The sequence below is a fragment of the Cherax quadricarinatus genome, chromosome 1 (genome assembly GCF_038502225.1).
Source record: "Cherax quadricarinatus isolate ZL_2023a chromosome 1, ASM3850222v1, whole genome shotgun sequence".
Classification (NCBI taxonomy): domain Eukaryota; kingdom Metazoa; phylum Arthropoda; class Malacostraca; order Decapoda; family Parastacidae; genus Cherax; species Cherax quadricarinatus.
In genome coordinates this window covers 2,599,707-2,621,284 of record NC_091292.1, presented here as the reverse complement: position 1 = coordinate 2,621,284, position 21,578 = coordinate 2,599,707, and the positions used below count along the sequence as shown (strand labels likewise).

General features: G+C 40.3%; 1 long non-coding RNA gene across 3 annotated transcripts in view; it reads right to left on the bottom strand.

Annotated features, from left to right (window-relative positions):
• The window catches only part of LOC138852469 (uncharacterized), a 75,202-nt gene that overhangs the window by 15,797 nt on the left and 37,827 nt on the right, over nt 1-21,578 (bottom strand). The window contains exons 4-6 of one of the 3 annotated variants that reach the window (XR_011391791.1): nt 21,392-21,541; nt 18,680-18,804; nt 16,747-16,841 (exon numbers count right to left, since the gene is read on the bottom strand). This is a non-coding gene — a long non-coding RNA (uncharacterized lncRNA). The remainder of the gene's footprint in view (nt 1-16,746; nt 16,842-18,679; nt 18,805-21,391; nt 21,542-21,578) is intronic. The other 2 variants (XR_011391800.1, XR_011391797.1) reach the window with 2 other exon arrangements.

Below are 21,578 nucleotides of genomic sequence, written 5' to 3'. Positions count from 1 at the left end.
ACATGATAGTGGCTGTCTTTGCTCCAATCATGTTATATGTAAATACACATTGTAACCTTTGCAAAGAAATAAATATTTTATTTATTTGTTTATTTAAGGAACCTCTCTTGAGGAGGAAGTACACATCTTCAAATTTTGTTCGTATCCAGAAGCAAAAAATCGATTGAATGACGGTTCGTATCCTGAAAAGTTCGCATGGTGGGGCGTTCATAAGCCGAGGTTCCATTGTATAGGGAAAATGATTAATCTGTTCCCATGAAGGAAATCCTATTGTTATTGGCATATTCTACAATGAAGGGGTTGTAAAAATAATTTAAACACTGCTTAATACTAAAATATGTAAATACAAAAGAATTAGATGAAATAAATGCAAATTTACCTTCACTTTATTTTGCTGAAAAGAGTCGAGTGCCTACCAGGATAGCGCTGAGAAGGGAGGAGGAAATGTTATTGTTTGGAAGGAGAGTCTCCTTCTCTTTTCCGCCTCTTTTCCCTATTTCGACCTGGTTGAAGCTCACCAGGTCCAAAGAACTTTGCTTCTGCCTTCTCCTCAGGATGTTTTGGAAATGTGACATAGTCTGGTCATTCCATTATTATTATTATTATTATTATAATCACAGGAGTGCTAAACCCGTAGGATTATACGGCACATGTGGGGGGATGGAAGGTATTCAGGCTCAATTCAGGGAACTGGAGCACAGATCCAATTCCCTAGATCAAGAGCCCCTCACCAGCATCAAGGAACTTCCCTTGAGGGGTGTGATCATTCCAGACAATGCTATTATGGCTTGTTTGGGGTTTGTTGGGGGTGGTACTTCTCTGCAAAGTTTTTGATGTCCATCCATTTGGCAAAGATTTCCTTGATTAATGAAGTAGGGACTTCCTCTATCTCCTCTTCTGAGCCTGAAGAGAGTGCATCCATCTTAGATTTGTGCTCCTCCTTCTCAAGTTCCTGTAACTCCTCAGTGGTCAGCTCTTCCCTGTGCTCCTCCACTAACTCCTCCACATAACCATCACACATCCAGACCCATGGACCTGCCCAGAGAGACAATATCCTCCGCTGTACCATTTTCTTCGTTGCTTGGCTCTTCTCATTACCTGGAGTTTACCTGGAGAGAGTTCCGGGGATCAACGCCCCCGCGGCCCGGTCTGTGACCAGGCCTCCTGGTGGATCAGAGCCTGATCAACCAGGCTGTTACTGCTGGCTGCACACAAACCAACATACAAGCCACAGCCCGGCTGGTCACGAACCGACTTTAGGTGCTTGTCCAGTGCCAGCTTGAAGACTGCCAGGGGTCTGTTGGTAATCCCCCTTATGTATGCTGGGAGGCAGTTGAACAGTCTCGGGGCCCCTGACACTTACTGTATGGTCTCTTAACGTGCTAGTGACACCCCTGCTTTTCATTGGGGGGATGTTGCGCCGTCTGCCAAGTCTTTTGCTTTCGTAGTGAGTGATTTTCGTGTGCAAGTTCGGTACTAGTCCCTCTAGGATTTTCCAGGTGTATATAATCATGTATCTCTCCCGCCTGCGTTCCAGGGAATACAGGCTCAGGAACTTCAAGCGCTCCCAGTAATTGAGGTGTTTTATCTCCGTTATGCGCGCCGTGAAGGTTCTCTGTACATTTTCTAGGTCAGCAATTTCACCTGCCTTGAGAGGTGCTGTTAGTGTGCAGCAATATTCCAGCCTAGATAGAACAAGTGACCTGAAGAGTGTCATCATGGGCTTGGCATCCCTAGTTTTGAAGGTTCTCATTATCCATCCTGTCATTTTTCTAGCAGATGCGATTGATACAATGTTATGGTCCTTGAAGGTGAGATCCTCCGACATGATCACTCCCAGGTCTTTGACGTTGGTGTTTCGCTCTATTTTGTGGCCAGAATTTGTTTTGTACTCTGATGAAGATTTAATTTCCTCGTGTTTACCATATCTGAGTAATTGAAATTTCTCATCGTTGAACTTCATATTGTTTTCTGCAGCCCACTGAAAGATTTGGTTGATGTCCGCCTGGAGCCTTGCAGTATCTGCAATGGAAGGCACTGTCATGCAGATTCGAGTGTCATCTGCAAAGGAAGACACAGTGCTGTGGCTGACATCCTTGTCTATGTCAGATATGAGGATGAGGAACAAGATGGGAGCGAGTACTGTGCCTTGTGGAACAGAGCTTTTCACCGTAGCTGCCTCGGACTTTACTCTGTTGACTACTACTCTCTGTGTTCTGTTAGTGAGGAAATTATAGATCCATCGACCGACTTTTCCTGTTATTCCTTTAGCACGTATTTTGTGCGCTATTACGCCATGGTCACACTTGTCGAAGGCTTTTGCAAAGTCTGTATATGTTACATCTGCATTCTTTTTGTCTTCTAGTGCATCTAGGACCTTGTCGTAGTGATCCAATAGTTGAGACAGACAGGAGTGACCTGTTATAAACCCATGTTGCTCTGGGTTGTGTAACTGATGGGTTTCTAGATTGGTGGTGATCTTGCTTCTGAGGACCCTTTCAAAGATTTTTATGATATGGGATGTTAGTGCTATCGGTCTGTAGTTCTTTGCTGTTGCTTTACCGCCCCCTTTGTGGAGTGGGGCTATGTCTGTTGTTTTTAGTAACTGTGGGACGACCCCCGTGTCCATGCTCCCTCTCCATAGGATGGTAGGATGGTAAAGGCTCGTGATAGGGGCTTCTTGCAGTTCTTGATGAACACGGAGTTCCCTGAGTCTGGCCCTGGGGCAGAGTGCATGGGCATGTCATTTATCGCCTGTTCGAAGTCATTTGGCGTCAGGATAACATCGGATAGGCTTGTGTTAACCAAATTCTGTGGCTCTCCCATAAAAAATTCATTTTGATCTTCGACTCTCAGTCTGGTTAGCGGCTTGCTAAAAACTGAGTCATATTGGGACTTGAGTAGCTCACTCATTTCCTTGCTGTCATCTGTGTAGGACCCATCTTGTTTAAGTAGGGGCCCAATACTGGACGTTGTTCTCGACTTTGATTTGGCATAGGAGAAGAAATACTTTGGGTTTCTTTCGATTTCATTTATGGCTTTTAGTTCTTCCCGCAATTCCTGACTCCTATAAGATTCCTTTAGCTTAAGTTCGATGCTTGCTATTTCTCTGACCAGTGTCTCCCTACTCATTTCAGATATATTGACCTCATTTAGCCGCTCTGTTATTCTTTTCCGTCGCCTGTAAAGGGAGCGCCTCTCTTTCTATTTTACGTCTACTCCTCCTTTTTCTTAGAGGAATAAGCCTTGTGCATACATCGAGTGCCACCAAGTTAATCTGTTCTAGGCATAAGTTGGGGTCTGTGTTGCTTAGTATATCTTCCCAGCTTATATCGATTAGGACTTGGTTTACTTGGTCCCACTTTATGTTTTTGTTATTGAAGTTGAATTTGGTGAATGCTCCCTCGTGACTAATCTCATTATGTCAGTCTGGGGCTCCGCGCATACTTTCTTAGAACTCATGGTTAATGAATTTACTAAAAATTTATATGACAAAGCACAAAATCACATAAAAATTCATAGTTACAGTGCGGGTTGTTACAGTATGCAAACCTAAGTAATGTATAAATAACAAAAAGGCACAATACCGTGACTGGAACGATACACAAATAACCCGCACATAAAAGACAGAAGCTTACGACGACGTTTCGGTCCGACTTGGACCATTGACAAAGTCACACTAACAGAGGAGGAGCAGGACGGCTATATATAGGCAGGAAGAGGTGGAGGTAGTAGTAGTAGTAGTGGTAGTAGACAGGATGAAATGACACATGCACAACACCCGGGCATCCCCACCGTAGACGTTTTGCCATCCAGCCAGCCACTGGATGGCGAAACGTCCACAACAAAGACAACCAGACGCCGCACATGTGTCTAATTTCATCAGTAGATGTAGTAGAAGAAGAAGAGGTAGTAGTAGTGGTAGTGGTAGAAGTGGGAAATAAGGAAGACGAGCCAGTCAAATACAAAGGAAGGGGAGCACTGCAAGAGAGCTAGAAACCCACAGAGGGAGAGCAAGCACACCGAGGTGCGTGAAAGGGGAAGTGGTGAAATAAAATAAAGAAGGAACAGAAACACGAGACAGGAGAGAGAAAGACAACCCAGAGGAGAAAAGGAGAGAGGAAAGGGGAAGAGGAAGAAGAAAAAGAAGAAGAAGAAGAAAAAAAGAGGATTCAGGTTAAGTCACGGGTGTTCTGAAGTTTGGAGCATTTTACAATGTAGTGGGAGAGGAAGGCATCTACAGAGACGAAGCCAGGGCTAAGGTTCATACAAGGAAAGTTGTGTATAAGAGAGGATTCAACTAAACGGCGACTGTTCGAGTTGGAAGTAGGGAAGACAGTTTTAGCAGAAGACCAGTCAATAGGATGGCTATGATCTCTGACGTGACAGAAAAGAGCATTGTTAGTGTCGGCAAGCCTAACACTATTTTTGTGCTCCCTAAGTCTGTCAGAAAGAGATCGACCAGTTTCTCCAAAGTATTGAAGAGGACAGGAGGAGCAAGAGATAGAGTAGACACCAGGAACATCTGTAGAGGGAGGAGAGGTATGAACGAGATTAGTGCGAAGAGTGTTAGTCTGGCGGAAGGTAAGCTTGATGTCTAAGGGACGGAGAGAATTGTTGAGATTAGAAAGACCGGAAATGTAGGGAAGGCAGAGGATAGAAGAGTTCCCATGAGTAGAGAGTTTGGGAGAGAAGAAATTGCATTTAGCACGTGAGAGGGCAGAGTCTATGAAATGGGAAGGGTAGCCAAGACGGGAGAACGAATTATAAAGAGTGGAAATTTCTGCTGGAAGGAACTGAGGATCACAGATGCGGAGGGCACGGAGAAAGAGGGAGATAAGAACACTTTTCTTGACAGGGGAAGCATGATAGGAAAAGTAGTGAATGTACATGCCACTGTGCATAGGTTTACGGTAAACGGAAAAGGAAAAACCCGTATCTGAGCGGTGGACATGGACATCAAGGAAAGGAAGTAAGGAATTAGATTCCCATTCAGCTTTAAACTTAATGGAAGGGGCAAGATTGTTAAGAGCTTCAAGAAAAGGTTGGAAGAGACTGGAGTCATGAGGCCACAGAGCAAAGATGTCATCCACATAGCGGAGCCAGAGTGAAGGTTGCACATCGAGGGTAGGAAGAAGAACAGTCTCGAAGTATTCCATGTAAAGATTAGCAAGGACAGGAGAGAGAGGAGAGCCCATAGCGACACCAAAGGTTTGGGAATAATATTTCCCTTGGAAGGAAAAGGAGTTAGAGTCCACACAGAGGCGGATCAGATCAAGAAAGACATCAGTGGGGATAGGGAGATGAAGAAACCCTTCATGGGCCTTCTCTCTAAGGAAATCAAGGACATCATCAAGAGGGACATTGGTGAAGAGGGACTCAACGTCAAGACTAAGCATCTTACAGGTTGGGAGAGAGCGAACCCGTTCAATGAAGTCTTGAGAGTGACGGAGGTGGGCAGGAGAAAAAGTACCAAGAAAGGGAGTGAGGGTTTTGGCCAGCCAAGAAGCAAGAGAATAAGAGACAGAACCTCTAGAGGATATGATAGGACGAAGAGGAATATCAGGTTTATGAGTTTTGGGAAGGCCATAGAAATAGGGAAGAGAGGGACAGATGACACGAAACCGTTGAACAAGGTCAAAGTCAGGAGGACAGAGGTCGGAGAGAGTCCTTAGTTTTTTGTTGAAAGTTCTCTTGATGCGATCAAGAGGGTTGGAAACGAGAGGAGTGTAGGTGCGTGAGTCAGAGAGCAAGACATCAGCTTTACGGAGGTAATCCTCGCGATCAAGGATAACTACCGAATTACCTTTGTCAGAAGATAGTATGACAATGTTAGTGTTAGATTTAAGAGAAGAAAGGGCAAGTTGGTAACGGCGTGGAAGGTGGTGATTCTTGGAAAACAGACTAACAAGAGCAGGAAGGAGAGCACCACGAAAAGTGGACAAGTCAGGAAGATTACGGAAGCGAGATTGACGAAAGGAATCAAAAGAGCTAATCAGGGAAATACCAGCGCGAGGAGTAGGCGAAGTGGCAAAGGAAAGACCAAAACCAAGAAGTTCAAGCTCATACTGAGAGAGTGAGACAGAAGACAGATTAGTAACACAGTCAGTGAGGGAGAATTTAGACCAAGGGCTAGCTGAGATGAGACGTTGAAGTTTATTTTGTAGTTTGGAAGAATGAATTTGCGCATTCAGGCGAGCAGTGTCAAAGGCAATGGTAGAGAGAAGGTTACAGAGATCCTGTGGTAGAGCCGCAAAGAGAGCACGTTGACGTTGACGGAGAGTAAAGAAGGCATCTTCAACCTGTGATTTAGTAGAAAGAATGAGCTGTTGAAGTAGGAGACGGGCATGATCAGGAAAGGGAGTGCCCAGTGGGTTGGTTTTCAGGAAGTGGGAGAAGGAAGGTGGCAGAACTTGTTCAGCAAGACAGTCACGTAGGAAGCGAAGCTGATTCTTACGACGCCGGGTAGCAATAAGAGCAGCCTCATAAGATCGAAAGAGGGGTTTAAAAGAGGGAAGAACATTAAAAAAGTTGGAGAGAATATGACACTTAACTGCGGGGTCCATAAATAACAAAAAGGCACAATACCGTGACTGGAACGATACACTTTTCTTGAAGCTCTTAACAATCTTTCCCCTTCCATTAAGTTTAAAGCTGAATGGGAATCTAATTCCTTACTTCCTTTCCTTGATGTCCATGTCCACCGCTCAGATACGGGTTTTTCCTTTTCCGTTTACCGTAAACCTATGCACAGTGGCATGTACATTCACTACTTTTCCTATCATGCTTCCCCTGTCAAGAAAAGTGTTCTTATCTCCCTCTTTCTCCGTGCCCTCCGCATCTGTGATCCTCAGTTCCTTCCAGCAGAAATTTCCACTCTTTATAATTCGTTCTCCCGTCTTGGCTACCCTTCCCATTTCATAGACTCTGCCCTCTCACGTGCTAAACGCAATTTCTTCTCTCCCAAACTCTCTACTCATGGGAACTCTTCTATCCTCTGCCTTCCCTACATTTCCGGTCTTTCTAATCTCAACAATTCTCTCCGTCCCTTAGACATCAAGCTTACCTTCCGCCAGACTAACACTCTTCGCACTAATCTCGTTCATACCTCTCCTCCCTCTACAGATGTTCCTGGTGTCTACTCTATCTCTTGCTCCTCCTGTCCTCTTCAATACTTTGGAGAAACTGGTCGATCTCTTTCTGACAGACTTAGGGAGCACAAAAATAGTGTTAGGCTTGCCGACACTAACAATGCTCTTTTCTGTCACGTCAGAGATCATAGCCATCCTATTGACTGGTCTTCTGCTAAAACTGTCTTCCCTACTTCCAACTCGAACAGTCGCCGTTTAGTTGAATCCTCTCTTATACACAACTTTCCTTGTATGAACCTTAGCCCTGGCTTCGTCTCTGTAGATGCCTTCCTCTCCCACTACATTGTAAAATGCTCCAAACTTCAGAACACCCGTGACTTAACCTGAATCCTCTTTTTTTCTTCTTCTTCTTCTTTTTCTTCTTCCTCTTCCCCTTTCCTCTCTCCTTTTCTCCTCTGGGTTGTCTTTCTCTCTCCTGTCTCGTGTTTCTGTTCCTTCTTTATTTTATTTCACCACTTCCCCTTTCACGCACCTCGGTGTGCTTGCTCTCCCTCTGTGGGTTTCTAGCTCTCTTGCAGTGCTCCCCTTCCTTTGTATTTGACTGGCTCGTCTTCCTTATTTCCCACTTCTACCACTACCACTACTACTACCTCTTCTTCTTCTACTACATCTACTGATGAAATTAGACACATGTGCGGCGTCTGGTTGTCTTTGTTGTGGACGTTTCGCCATCCAGTGGCTGGCTGGATGGCGAAACGTCTACGGTGGGGATGCCCGGGTGTTGTGCATGTGTCATTTCATCCTGTCTACTACCACTACTACTACTACTACCTCCACCTCTTCCTGCCTATATATAGCCATCCTGCTCCTCCTCTGTTAGTGTGACTTTGTCAATGGTCCAAGTCGGACCGAAACGTCGTCGTAAGCTTCTGTCTTTTATGTGCGGGTTATTTGTGTATCTAAGTAATGTATATTAGAGCTGTGTACGTATTAGATGAATTAAATGTGGGCAGTCCTGGCTTTGTAAACAAGGGTAGTACACGGTGTCATGACTCATTTTGACCCATGTAAGTTCTAGCACACGAGTCGTATTCCAAAGAAAGGTCACATACCAAGCAAAAATTTTCGGGTCCAAACAGGATGTATATCAAGTTGGACTTATTCCAAAGCAGACGTATACTGAGGTACCAGTGTACAGTGGTCGCTCAATAATCGTCCGGCCTGAAAGTCGTCCATTTCGGAAATGGTCCTGTTTTTTCGTCAAAATATTGGCTCGCAAATGGTCCGGTAACTCGCTAATAGTCCTCATAGTCCTTCGTCTTGGACGCGTACTCACGCTCTGAGCCGCCTCGGCCTTTCCTTCCCAGCCAGTGTGCCATTGTTTACCAGTTAGTGACTGTCCCCTCACATGCTCCTACAAAATATTTCATAATATTCCATTGATTTTAGTGCTTGCAAGTGCTAAATAAGCTACCATGGCTCCAAATAAAGCTTCTAGTGCCAGCCCTTTGGTAAAGAATGTGAGAAACACATAATTTATGAAAAAGTTTGTAGAAAAATACAAAGATGGTGGTGGTAGAGTGGAAGCAGTTGTGATAGTGGTTGATGAACATAAGAAAGGAGGATCACTGCAGCAGGCCTGTTGGCCCATGCTCGGCAGGTCCTTTACAATTCATCCCACTAACGAAACATTTTCCCAACCCAGTCCTCAATGCTACCCAAGAAATAAGCTCTGATAACTCCATCCACTCATTTGGGACTTGCAAATGAGTGGATAGTTATCAGAGCTTATTTCTTGGGTAGCATTGAGGACTGGGTTGGGATAATGTTTCGTTAGTGGGATGAATTGTAAAGGACCTGCCGAGCATGGGCCAACAGGCCTGCTGCAGTGATCCTCCTTTCTTATGTTCTTATATTCTTATGTTCATCAACCACTATCACAACTGCTTCCACTCTACCACCATCATCTTTGTATTTTTCTACAAACTTTTTCATAAATTATGTGTTTCTCACATTCTTTACCAAGGGCTGGCACTAGAAGCTTTCTTTGGTGGTAGTGATGGTGGTAGAAGGTAGTAGTGATGGTGGTAATGACTTAAGAAATCGTAATGACACGATTGCAAATAAACCATACCCCCGGCCGGGATTGAACCCGCGGTCATAGAGTCTCAAAACTCCAGCCCGTCGCGCTAGCCACTAGACCAGCTAGCCACAATAAGATTCATCCAACTAGGTATATTTCTACACCATAGGAAAGTTAGCACAGGCACCTCTGTGACCACAAATGCAAGTTTTTACAGACGAATCTCCAGCTAGCGTGGCCGTGACGAACTCTAGCTCAAGTCCCTTCACTGCCGTCAACATGACTTAAGAAATCGTAATGACACGATTGCAAATAAACCATACCCCCGGCCGGGATTGAACCCGCGGTCATAGAGTCTCAAAACTCCAACCCGTCGCGCTAGCCACTAGACCAGCTAGCCACAATAAGATTCATCCAACTAGGTATATTTCTACACCATAGGAAAGTTAGCACAGGCTAGCTGGTCTAGTGGCTAGCGCGACGGGCTGGAGTTTTGAGACTCTATGACCGCGGGTTCAATCCCGGCCGGGGGTATGGTTTATTTGCAATCGTGTCATTACGATTTCTTAAGTCATGTTGACGGCAGTGAAGGGACTTGAGCTAGAGTTCGTCACGGCCACGCTAGCTGGAGATTCGTCTGTAAAAACTTGCATTTGTGGTCACAGAGGTGCCTGTGCTAACTTTCCTATGGTGTAGAAATATACCTAGTTGGATGAATCTTATTGTGGCTAGCTGGTCTAGTGGCTAGCGCGATGGGCTGGAGTTTTGAGACTCTATGACCGCGGGTTCAATCCCGGCCGGGGGTATGGTTTATGGTGGTAATAGTTGTAAGAGTGGTAGAAGGTCGTAGTGATGGTGGTAGAGGGTTCCTTCTTCAGTGATTCAGCGATTCTACCAACTCCTCCAATGTTGTTGGAGTTATATAGGGCTACAAAAACCACCGCCGCCTCACCACCATTATGGACGGGTTGCACTCAGTGGCCCTTATATACCCAACAACAACAACACAACACAACACCTCTCGTGACATATGTAATGACTTATTTTATTCATTCTAGAGTATATTCCATGTTTCTATGTTATTAATATTGTTTATTATATCATATCAGTTGAATTGTGATAGATAAATAAGCCATAGAGTTGATATTAGTGTCATATTCTCCATCCCTCCCTCACAAACAAATTGTGTTAAAACAAAGATGACTAGGAAAAATGTGCAGAAGAAAAAACATATGATGGTATTTTATGCTAACAGTCGAAGTGCAAGAAATAAAATTAATGAACTACGTTTGGTAGCATGTGCTGGGAACTTTGATATCATTGCATTAACTGAAACGTGGTATGATTTAAAGAGTCGGGATATGACTGCTGAGTGTAATATTCAGGGATTTAAGTTGTTCAATGTGGATAGATGTAATGGGAAGGGGGGAGAAGTTGCATTGTATGTTCGAGAAAATATTAATTGTTGCATAAAAACAGGTATAAAAATAGATGGAGCAGTAACAGAGTCTGTTTGGGTAGAGTTCGTGGAGGGTCAAGAAAAACTAATTCTAGGTGTAATATACCGACCTCCAGGCTTGGATCACGATAGAGGGAGACTTCTTTGGGACGAAATTGTAAGGGCTTCTGGACACAGTAACATAGTCATAATAGGGGACTTTAACTTTAGTCAAATTGACTGGAATTCTTTGACAGGTAATCTAGAGTCCAGTGACTTTATGGAAACAGTTCAGGACTGTTTTCTGAAACAGAGTGTAACTGAGCCTACCAGGGGTAATAATTTGCTAGACCTAGTCTTGTCAAATAAGGAAACACTCGTTAATAATCTGGAGATCACTGAAGAGCTTGGCGCAAGTGATCACAAATCCATCACTTTTAGCATTAATTGGGAATGCAAGAATAATGATAATACAGTAAAAATCCCTGATTTTCGTTCTGCCGATTATAATGGACTTAGGGAACATCTGTCTAATCTTGATTGGGGTTATCTAGCTAATGATTTTATTGATGATAATCATACTTATGAATATGAAGGGATCTGCTTTTATGATTGTTTTCTTAATAATGTACACAGTGCCCAGAGTATATACATTCCCCAGAGAGAAATTAGGTCTAATAATAACGATCCCAAATGGGTTAACAGGAGGCTAAAGCATCTATTAGGGGAGAAAAGGGGAATTTATAGGCGCATCAGAAGAGGAGAGGTTAACCTTACTGACCAATATGTTCAGCTTAGAAAAGAAGTAAAAAAGGCGATTAGAAAGGCTAAACGTGACTATGAAATTAGAGTTGCTAATGAATCAAAGACTAATCCAAAGGGGTTCTTTCAAGTGTATAGGACGAAGGTGAAGGAAAAAGTAGGACCTCTGAAAACTGGGAATGGACAGCTGACGGATAATGAACTGGAAATGTGTTCCTTATTTAATGACTATTTTTTGTCAGTTTTTACACAGGAAGATGTAAATGAGATAACAGTAATTAACAATTATTTAGTTCCTGATGAATTTAAGTTAACTAATATTACTGTCACGAGGGACATGGTTATTAAACAGATAGACAAACTGAAACAAAATAAGTCCCCAGGACCCGATGAGTTGTTTTCAAGGGTGCTTAAGGAATGCAAGATGGAGCTTAGTCAGCCATTATCGAGTGTATTCAATGCGTCCATCCTTACCAGTGTTGTGCCAGAGTTGTGGAAGATGGCTAATGTGGTTCCTATATTCAAATCAGGGGATAAGTCCACTCCTTCAAATTACCGTCCAATAAGCCTGACATCTATAGTGGGCAAGTTATTAGAATCAATTATAGCTGACATTATCAGAAGTCACCTTGAAGAGCATAACTTGATAAATGAATCTCAGCATGGATTCACGAGAGGTCGTTCCTGCCTGACAAACTTGCTGACGTTCTTCAATAGAACATTTGAGGCAGTGACACTGATAAGGAATATGATATTGTTTATTTGGATTTTAGTAAAGCCTTTGACAGAGTACCTCACAAGAGACTCTTAAGAAAAGTGGCAGCTCATGGTATAGGAGGTAAAGTTCTAGCATGGATTGAGGCATGGCTTACCAATAGAAAGCAGAGAGTTACCATTAATGGAGTGAAATCTGAATGGGGATTAGTCACTAGTGGCGTTCCACAAGGATCAGTTTTAGGCCCTCTCCTGTTCATAATTTACATTAATGACCTTGATGAAGGGATTACGAGTGACATGAGTAAGTTTGCTGATGATACAAAGATAGGCCGTATAATTCACTCTGAGAAGGACGTCAATGAACTCCAGGATGATTTGGACAAATTAATGTCTTGGTCTGAAAAATGGCAGATGAAGTTCAATGTGGACAAGTGTAAGGTACTTGCACTTGGTAATGAAAATAACCCTCGAAGCTATAATCTAGGTGAAGTAGAGCTTGATCATACAGAATGTGAAAAAGACTTGGGAGTCATGGTAAGCAGAAATCTAAAGCCAAGACAGCAGTGTCTTAGTGTGCGCAACAAGGCCAACAGATTACTTGGATTTATCTCAAGAAGTATAAGTAACAGAAGTCCAAAAGTTATTTTACAGCTCTATACATCACTAGTGAGGCCTCATTTAGATTATGCTGCTCAGTTTTGGTCTCCTTACTACAGGATGGACATAGACTCATTAGAGAACATACAGAGAAGAATGACTAAAATGATTTACTGTGTAAGGATTATTATTATAATCAAAAAGAAGCGCTAAGCCACAAGGGCTATACAGCGCTGCAGGGTAGGGAAGGAAGCAAGGGAATTGGATGGCAGAAGGGAGGGGGGATGATCAGCAGGTTACAGAAAACAGCGGGGCAGGGAATAGTAGAGGGTAGCACAACTCACCCCCAAGCTATTCTACCCAAGAAAGTTTAAAAATTATTATTTGTCCAGTGTATTATTAAATTCTTCCCAAATTCTATTAATTATAAATGGATCTAATTTATATAAACCAAAGGAAATATTCATATTATTGTCAAAACTGCTTTTTATGAAACAAGATTCAATATATATATATATATATATAATATATATATATATATATATATAATATATATATATATATATATATATAATAAAAATACATATAATATATAATAAATATGCATATTATATATTATAAATATATATAATATATTTTATATATATATATATATATATATATATATATATATATATATATATATATAATGTACATATAATATATATATATATTAAAACCCACGATGGTAGAATTGCTGGTGTCTTTTTTTTTCTGTCTCATACACATGCAAGATTTCAGGTACGTCTTGCTACTTCTACCTGCACTTGGGTCACACTGCACATGCATGTACAAGCATATATATGCACACACCCCTCTGGGTTTTCTTCTATTTTCTTTCTAGTTCTTATTCTTGTCTATTTCCTCTTATCTCCATGGGGAAGTGGAACAGAATTCTTCCTCCGTAAGCCATGCGTATCGTAAGAGGCGACTAAAATGCCAGGAGCAAGGGGCTAGTAACCTCTTCTCTTGTATATATTACTAAATGTAAAATGAGAAACTTTTGTTTTTCCTTTTGGGCCACCCTGCCTCGGTGGGGTACGGCCGGTGTGTTGAAAGAAAGAAGATATATATATTTTTTTTCAACAAGTCGGCCGTCTTCCACCAAGGCAGGGTGACCCAAAAAAGAAAGAAAATCCCCAAAAAGAAAATACTTTTATCATCATTCAACACTTTCACCTCACTCACTCATAATCACTGTTTTTGCAAAGGTGCTCAGAATACAACAGTTTAGAAGCATATACATATAAAGATACACAACATATCCCTCCAAACTGCCAATATCCCAAACCCCTCCTTTAAAGTGCAGGTATTGTACTTCCCATTTCCAGGACTCAAGTCCGGCTACATAAAAATAACCGGTTTCCCTGAATCCCTTCACTAAATATTACCCTGCTCACACTCCAACAGCTCGTCAGGTCCCAAATGCCATTCGTCTCCATTCACTCCTGTCTAACACGCTCATGCACGCTCGCTGGAAGTCCAAGCCCCTCGCCCACAAAACCTCCTTTACTCCCTCCCTCCAACCTTTTCAAGGACGACCCCTACCTTGCCTTCCTTCCCCTACAGATTTATACACTCTCCATGTCATTCTACTTCGATTCATTCTCTCTAAATGACCAAGCCACCTCAACAATCCCTCTTCAGCTCTCTGACTAATACTTTTATTAACTCCACACCTTCTCCTAATTTCCACACTCCGAATTTTCTGCATAATATTCACACCACACATTGCCCTTAGACAGGACATCTCCACTGCCTCCAAGCGCCTCCTCGCTGCAGCATTTACAACCCAAGCTTCACACCCATATAAGAGTGTTGGTACTACTATAGTTTCATACATTTCCCTTCTTTGCCACCATAGATAACGTTTTTTGTCTCCACATTTACCTCAACGCACCACTCGCCTTTTTTCCTTCATCAATTCTATGATTAAGCTCATCCTTCATAAATCCATCCGCTGACACGTCAACTCCCAAATATCTGAAAACATTCACTTCTTCCACATTCCTCCTCCCCAATACGATATCCAATTTTTCTTTATCTAAATCATTTGATACCCTCATCACCTTACTCTTTTTCTATGTTCACTTTCAACTTTCTACCTTTACACACACTCCCAAACTCGTCCACGAACCTTTGCAATTTTTCTTTAAAACCTCCCATAAGCACAGTGTCATCAGCAAAAAGTAACTATGTCAATTCCCATTTTGTATTTGATTCCCCATAATTTAATCCCACCCCTCTCCCCAACACCCTAGCATTTACTTCTTTTACAACCCCATCTATAAATATAGTAAACAACTATGGTGACAATACACATCCCTGTCTAAGACCCACCTTTACTGGGAAGTAGTCTCCCTCTCTTCTACACACCCTAACCTGAGCCTATCCTCATAAAAACTCTTTACAGCATTTAGTAACTTACCACCTATTCCATATACTTGTAATATCTGCCACATTCCTCTCCTATCCACTCTATCATATGCCTTTTCTAAATCCATAAATGCAATAAAAACTTCCCTACCTTTATCTAAATACTGTTCACATATATGCTTCAATGTAAACACTTGATCTACACATCCCCTACCCACTCTAAAATCTCCTTGCTCGTCCGCAATCCTACATTCTGTCTTACCTCTAATCTAATTCTTTCAATAATAACCCTACCGTACACTTTTCCTGGTATACTCAGTAAACTTATTCCTCTATACTTTTTACAATCTCTCTTGTCCTCCTTCCCTTTATATAAAGGGACTATACATGCTCTCTGCCAATCCCTAGGTACCTTCCCCTCTTTCATACATTTATTAAACAAAAGTACCAACCACTCCAACACTATATCCCCCCCTGCTTTTAACATTTCTGTCATGATCCCATCAGTTCCAGCTGCTTTACCCCCTTTCATTCTACGTAATGCCTCACGCACCTCCCCCACACTCACATCCTGCTCTTCTTCACTCCTACAAGATGGTATACCTCCCTGGCCAGTGCATGAAATTACCGCCTCCCTTTCTTTGTCGACATTTAAAAGTTCCTCAAAATATTCTTGCTATCTACCCAATACCTCCATCTCCTCATCTACTAACTCCCATACTCTGTTTTTAACTGACATATCCATTCATTCCCTAGGCTTTCTTAACTTGTTTAACTTGCTCCAAAATTTTTTCTTATTTTCATCAAAATTTCCTAACAGTGCCTCTCCCACTCTATCATCTGCTCTCCTTTTGCACTCTCTCGCCACTCTCTTCACCTTTCTTTTACTCTCCATATATTCTACTCTTCGTATAACACTTCTGCTTTGTAAAAACCTCTCATAAGCTACCTGTTTTTCTTTTATCACACCCTTTACTTCATCATTTCACCAATCACTCCTCTTTCCTCCTGCACCCACCCTCCTATAACCACAAACTTCTGCCCCACATTCTAATACTGCATTTTTAAAACTATTCCAACCCCCTTCAAACCCCCCACTACTCATACTTGCACCAGCCCACCTTTCTGCCAATAGTTGCTTATATCTCACCCTAACTTGATCCTCCCTTAGTTTATACACTTTCACCTCCCTCTTACTAGGTGTTGTCATTTTCCTCTTGTCCCATCTACCTCTTACTCTAACTGTAGCTACAACTAAATAATGATCCGATATATCAGTTGCCCCTCTATAAACATGTACATCCTGAAGCCTACCCATCAACCTTTTATCCACCAATATATAATCTAACAAACTACTTAGTAAACAAACCTAATTAAAATTTATGTAATCAAATAGAGCATAATCTTCTATTATGTTAGATATACTAAGGTTACTCATTATTATTTATCATGAATTAAATATACTTTCATGTGAAAATTGTGAAAATGATTTTTGCAAAGTAATAGTAAGAATTAGCACACATTTTGCTTGTATGGCAAAATGATTCTTGCTAAATAAGCAGTGACTGATTTATAATAAAAGATTAAACAACTTTATGGTTCAATTCTATTCAATATATAAATTCTAGAGATAAGATGGCAACCTTTCCTCATAGCTTCTTGTTTAGCTACAGAGTCCTCTTGTCTCTTCAGATTCTCTTCGTGCATCCTCTGCTGCTGCACCAACTGATCCTCATACCTGTACAAGATATTCATGTATTATTATTAAGAATATCATAGCCTGATCAATGAGCTAGGTGTCCTATAGCTCGGTTGGTAGCACACTTAGCTCACACACTGAGGTCCGTGGTTTGAGCCCCGGTACAAATGGAAACATTGGGGGTGTGATACTTTAAGACACCTGCTGTCCCTGTTCACCTAACAGTAAATAGGTACCTGGATGTTAGTCGACTGGTATGGGTTGCATCCTGAGGACAAAATTAACCTAATTTGCCCAAATGCTCTGCATTACAAGGGGCTTTCTATACAATATGTCAACGATGTCAGCTAGGTCTGTGTAAGTTGTATCATGTACTTGTAGAAATAAATATTATTATTGTGTGCAGTAGTTCACAATAATTTATATAAGGTACAATATTTTTCCACATTAGTACAGACTTCAAACAGGGGATGTAGAAATACACATGAGAAAAATTTTCATATTGATTCTTTAAAAATATGCAAAATATTACAATAAATAGAGAGATGTCCAAAAACATGATTTAATTTCATATTTAGACAGTTCTTGGCAGTTTGGGCTGTATAGCCCTTGTGGCTTAGCGCTTCTTTTTTGATTATAATAATAATCTTGGCAGTTTGAAGCATTGTCAGAGATACTTTAATGACAGATCACAGAAAGTAAGAAAGAGGCAGAACCCAGAATTGGAGCTCACAGCTCACCTCCCTTTCTTGCAAACTCATATAAATAATTAATTACATTACAGTGGAAGTCTGACTTTATTCACATTTATATTACACATTAAATTACTTTCAACATTATCTCTACACTGTCAACTAATCTAGTCTGAATACTTTTATAGCCAGTAATTACTTAAATGGGTAACCTATAAGCTAACTTACACTTAGGTATAATAATATTCCTTGCAAAGAAAAATTAATTATGCCAGATTTTAATCAAGAGTTTGACCTTGGAAGATTCAGTACCCTGCTGCAGAAAGATAAGTCTGCAGTGAAGTTATTTTTTTGTAAGTAAAAATTTAGCATTATTAAAAATTACTGCACGTGTTGGAAAAGGCAACTAAAATGCCGGAGGCAAGGGGCTAGTAACCTCTTCTGTATAAATTACTAAATTTAAAAAGAGAAACTTTTGTTTTTCTTTTTGGGCCACCTTGCCTCGGTGGGATATGGCTGGTTTGTTGAAAGAAGAAGAAGAAGAAGAAGAAATTACTGTGATAATATTAACCGGCAGGCCGGATTTGAGTCCTGGAGATGGGAAGTACAGTGCCTGCACTCTGAAGGAGGGGTGTTAATGTTGCAGTTTAAGAAACTGTAGTGTATAGCACCCTTCTGGCAAGACAGTGATGGAGTGAATGATGGTGAAAGTTTTTCTTTTTCGGGCCACCCTGCCTTGGTGGGAATCGCCAGTGTGTTAATAATAAAAAAAATATTACTCCTGGCTCTGCCAAGAGCAGGAGATATAACTGCCTAAACAGTAAATGTAAAAAAAATGTGCTTATATAACTGCTAAGTTCTTAGCAGTTATATAGGCACCGAGTTCTTTGTGGTTATATAGGCGCTAAGTTCTTAGCGGTTATATAGGCATTAAGTTCTTAGCGGTTATATAGGCACAAGGAAGCTTCAACTAAAATATAACCAATTCATCTTCCCAGCTCCAAGGACTGTCATCATTTTGAGTGCATCTATAACAATCATCATAATATTTAAACTAATTAGGGTCCATTGATCATCATAATCAAGCAAGTTGGTTATCTAACATTTGTTTTCCATTTTTACTCCATGAAGAAATTATTTAATAGATTTTACACGCTAATTATCATATATGTATCTTAAACTAACCGTTTACGAGCTAGCTGGTCTTGATATTGGGATTTCTGCTGATCTAATTTTGACTGCTCTTGAAGTGTTTTTCTTTCTTCCTGTTCAATTCTCTTTCCTTCAGCCTTAGCTGCCTCTATTCTTAACTGGAAGGAATATACTGTCTTTGATTCACATTTATAATTTAATTTCTTTACAAAATGATTTCATATTGTATATGTTTAACTGTACTGCACTGAATTACGTATTTTTAAAATAATTAAATTATTGACAGTTTGGAGGGACTTCTAAACTGTCGTATCTGAGCGCCTCTGCAAAGACAGTGATTATGTATGAGATGAAAAGTGAGATGAAAGTGTTGAATGATGATTAAAGTATTTTCTTTCTGGGGATTTTCTTTCTTTTTGGGTCATCCTGCTTTGGTGGGAGATGGCCGACTTGTTGAAAAAAAAATAATAATAAAAAAAAAATAAATAATTTTAGAAATAATTCAGTACAATATATCAATACAAAAAAAAAAAAATTACACCATGGATTTCAAAATAAATATAAAGGCCCTGGGAGTAGTTATCTCATGAGAGCTTACTGAACATGATGAAGTACTGATCAAAACTGTTAGACAGATTATCTGTCTGACATGGGGAAGCAGAACAGAATCCTTCTTCAGTAAGCCATGTGTGCCTGAGTGGGATACGGCTGATATGTTAAAAAAAAACAGAATGGTTATGCCAAGACAATTCTACTTTTTTATGCAATTATATATTCCAAAATACTTTTTTGCTTAACACACTATCCATCTTCCACCAATGTAGGATGACCCAAAAAACTGATGAAAACACTTTCACCATCCTCCATTCACTGTCTTGTCCTCCAAACTGCAACATCCCCACCCCTCCTACCAGAGGATGGGTAGGGCATCCCTACACTCACAAGTGTATTTTATGCATTCTAATAGGTCTGATTTAATTACTGAGACACAATAAACCATGACCAATCATTGCTGTTAACATTTTATAATCTAGGTAATAGTGTAAATCTATTTTTTTGTGATTATGAATTCAAAATGAAAATCAAGTATAATATATGAGAAGTCTGGGAACATGATTAATGAACAGAGGAAATGCTGTTCTAGTACCAGGAATGTTTACATTGTTTATTTTCATTCTATTTTTAAACTGGTATTTTTTTTAGTCTTGTGTAAAATTGTCTAAATTACCAACTTCTATGCACTTTATAGGGTAGTTAAATGGACAGTTTCCTGTGGTCAATCAATAGAATGGAAGGAATATTAACTAAATAGTGAAAAATTTGGTCAAAATGTAGTAATGGAATTGCCTTAAAATAGGAATCAAAGTCAGAGAAATCACAGATGCGTAAATTGCATCCAGGCTAATAAATTTGCACCTGCATAATTCTGAAAGTTTTCCATCAAGCTGTGTACTTTTGGTGTCATTACCTTCAGAAAAAATTCTCTACAATTTCAGAAGAAAAAATAGTTAACTTATCAAAATAAGGTGGACACTAGGAGCAATATTAATTTTGGGGGTCTGGACAGTGGAAGGATTAAATAACCTACTACCTATTCCATATACTTACATCTACTACATTACTTCCCTGTAAATAATTCACCGTAAGTCAGTACGTAGTCAAGTCAACAAGTTAAAAAATAACCTTGAACTTATATTCATAAACATCGATGATCTTGTACGGTATATAACAGTGGTGAAAACAGTAAATTCAGACCTGTTGTGCACAGGTCTTGAGCAGTAAAGCATAGTGGAAACAAGAAGCACAGGACAAACAATGGATGAAAACTTAACAAGGTTTGAAGATACATTCCCCTCAAGGAAGGCTCCTTGATGCTGGTGAGGGGCTCTTGATCTAGGGAATTGGATCTGTGCTCCAGTTCCCTGAATTAAGCCTGAATGCCTTCCATCCCCCCATAGGCGCTGTATAATCCTACGGGTTTAGTGCTTCCCCCTTGATTATGATAATAATAATGAAGATACATTGGAATTATCAAACAGGTATTTGTTTTTCTGTTTATGGCTATGCGTTCTGGAAGGCAATCAGGCATGTTGCTTTTCAAATTTCTTGAATCAAGAGTCCTTAACCAGCATCAAGGCACTTTCTTATAAAGGATAAATTTGTAAAAAGTTTAATATCTGACAACAAAAATTTAATATTTAAATATACATAACTTGAATATAAATTTAAACAACTACAGTATACTGTACTTACAAGTAAATACCATAGTTATTTGGTATGTTTGTTGGAGGTAAAAATGTTTAAAATAATAATACCCCTTATCTTCCCATAAATGTTTATTCAATAGTAAAAGTAAACTATTAGCTTGAACTCCCTTGTATACACCAAACTGTATTACACTTCAACAGTAGTGGCAAACCTTTAGCTCATACTTTCTCACATACACTAAACTTAATTCTTTAAGTTTAGCATATGTTTAATTGTTTAAACATACACTCAAGCTTAATTCTTTAAACTTTTGAACTGAACTAAATGTAAAACTGATTTCTATTTCCTTAGCAGCTTCTAAAAGTTCCTTTTGCTTTGCTTCTTCCTGAATTTTTGTCAGCTCCAAAGCTTCTTTAGCATACTCTGAAAAGTGCATATATTTATAAGGTTAGTCGAACCACTGATTATTATATTCATGGGGAAGTGCTAAACCCACTGGGGTCATACAGCTTTGGAAGAATGAGAGAAGTAGATTACCTCTAAACAATTTCCAGGGTCAGGCCTCCTGGTTGATGGCCTGATCAAACTGTAGATGATGGTCACTGGTTTGACCCAAGTAAAGAGAGGGTAACTCTAATTCCTTGGACCAAGAGTCCTTTCCCAGGATCAAGGCACTCCCTTAGAAGGCTGCAATTAACCAAGGAAGTATTATCACCCTGTTATA